This window comes from Mus pahari, chromosome 23 (assembly GCF_900095145.1).
Source record: "Mus pahari chromosome 23, PAHARI_EIJ_v1.1, whole genome shotgun sequence".
Taxonomy (NCBI): domain Eukaryota; kingdom Metazoa; phylum Chordata; class Mammalia; order Rodentia; family Muridae; genus Mus; species Mus pahari.
In genome coordinates this window covers 34,451,022-34,453,586 of record NC_034612.1, presented here as the reverse complement: position 1 = coordinate 34,453,586, position 2,565 = coordinate 34,451,022, and positions in this window count along the sequence as shown.

The following is a 2,565-nucleotide window of genomic DNA, read 5'->3' as shown; positions in this document are numbered from 1 at the left end:
TTGGTTGGTTGGTTGGTTGGTTGGTTTGGTTGGTTTGGTTGGTTGGTTGGTTGGCTGACACAGCATCTCCCACTAATGGTCTAGATTGGCTGTCCAGGAGACCCAGGAGATGCAGGAGACCCTCTGCCTGTGCCTCCTCAGGGCTGAGATAACTACTGTGCCTGGCTTTGCCTTCTGGGGATCAGGATCTCACCCTTGCAAAGCAAACACTTGACCAATTGAGCCATCTCAGGGCTGGAAAGATGGCTCAGTGGTTAAGAGCACTGACTATTCTTCCAGAGGTCCTGAGTTCAATTCCCTGCACCCACATGGCCACTAAGAACCGTCAGTTCCAAAGGCGTCCATTGCCCCCTTCTGGCCGCTGTGGGTACTGCATGCACCAAATCAAAATAAGTAATGTAATACCAACTGAGCCACCTCCTCAGCCTCCTGGGACCTTCTATGGGCAAACAGCTAGTACTTTCCCTGATACTGAAAGGCGCTGATAGGCTAGCCACATCGTTTTCCATAACTGTCATTTGAACTCACAATCGCCCCATGAATTATATTATATTACATTACTCTCTTGAAAACTAAAAGGGAGGTGTGTTTACTTATTTGTTTATTAGTGTATGTGTGTACATGTAGGCTCATGCATGTGGAGGTCCAAGAACAAACTAGGTATTTACTTCTCTCTTTCCACCATGTAGGTATCAGGAATCGAACTCAGGTCATCAGGCTTAGTGGCAAGTGCCTGTATCTGCTGAGCCCTCTTGCCGGCCCTTGTGTTTTAATCAAGAGTCGATCTATAACATGGATTTTTTTTTTCAAATCAAGTGCCCATCAATAACATTTATGTTCCTTTCTCCTTTAAAAACAACAGCAACAGCAACATCGGTGTGTGTGACGTGTATGTGTGTTCCTGTGTGTCAGTGCAGGCCGTATGTCCCACAGCATGTGTGTGGAGGACAGTGGAGAACACCCTTGCTCCTGAACTGTGCGAGTCTCTTAACTCTGAGTCTCTTGCTCGACACGCCATGCCACAGGCCACATGGCTCACGGGCATCCTACAGTTCTCCTAGCTGTACCTCCCATAGCTGCATGAGAATGCTGGAATTACAGACCTGTGCCACCATGCTTAGCTTTCCACAGGGATCCAACCTCAGGTCTTGTAAGGCAAGCCCTTTACCCACGGAGCTATCTACTGGCACCACCATCTTATATTTTTAATTAGCATGTATTTATTGAACAAGGTAACAGCTCTGTTGATCCTCATCACTCTCATCTCTTAACCTTCCCTATTCACAAGTGTCCTCTCTCTTCCCAAGTAATCATTGCCCCCCCACACACACACACACGCTCTCAAGTCTCACCTCCTAAAAAGTCGGCACATGACGTGTGTCTTTCCAAGCCTGGCTCATTTTGATTAATGCAATGAACTCCAGTCCTATCCAGTTTTCTGAAAATGGCATAATTTCATTCTTTATGCCTGAATAATAGTCCATTTGAAGCCAGGCTATGGCAGCACATGCCTTTAATCCCAGCAAACTGGGATGCTGAGGCAGGTGGATCTCTGAGTTCTAGGTCAGTTTTGTCTACACAGTGAAACCCTGTCTTAGATAGATAGATAGATAGATAGATAGATAGATAGATAGATAGATAGATAGATAGATAGATAGATAGATAGTTGTGGGAAGCGGGTACGGCCGAATGGCAGCCAAGACAGCGCCCTGGCTCATTGCCAAGCCCCATGATCCCTGCTTGTTTACCAAGAACCTGATCATGTGCACCTGAATGATCATGCGCACCTGAATGATCATGCGCTGTCCGCCTGATGCATAGCATCATACAGCATGATATTGAGTCACTGACCTATCAATGCGCACCCTGTCCGCGTGCATGGCTCATGTACAGAGCGTGCTACATGCTGATTGGATGATGAAGAGTGGTGAGAGACAAGTGCAGAGGGTGGAGGGGGATAAATTGGGCAATCCCCCATAATAAAGGGAGCTGAAGCTGAAGCGAAAGCTGAAGTGGAAGCTGCGGAAGCTGCTTGAACCCTGCCTTGGTGTATGTGTCGTCTTTTCCCCGCCTCTGCTGGCTGGAGGCTGGGGTCCGCGGCAGATAGTCTGGGAGGTGTGCTATAGCCAGGGCCGCAGACAGGAACCTAGCACGGCTGTCCTCGGAGAAGCCCAACGAGCAGCTGACTGAGACAGAGGTAGATACTTGCACCCAACCAACGGTCTGAAGTTGGGGACCCCTGTAGTTGAATTAGGGAAAGGCTGGAAGAAGTTGTGGAGGAGGGTGACCCCATGGGAAGACCAGCAGTCTCAACTAACCTGGGCCCCTGAGATCTCTCAGCCACTCAGCCACCAACCAGGTAGCATACACTGGCTGGTCCGAGGCCCCAGACACATATCCAGTGGAGGACTGCCTGGACTCAATGAGAGAAGATGCAACTAACCCTCAAGAGACTTGAGGCCGCAGAGAGTAGGGAGATCTGGTGGGGTGGGGTGGGGTGGGGTGGGTGGGGAAGAAGGAATGGGATGAAGAACTGCTGAAGAGCAGAACAGGAGGGGGATAATG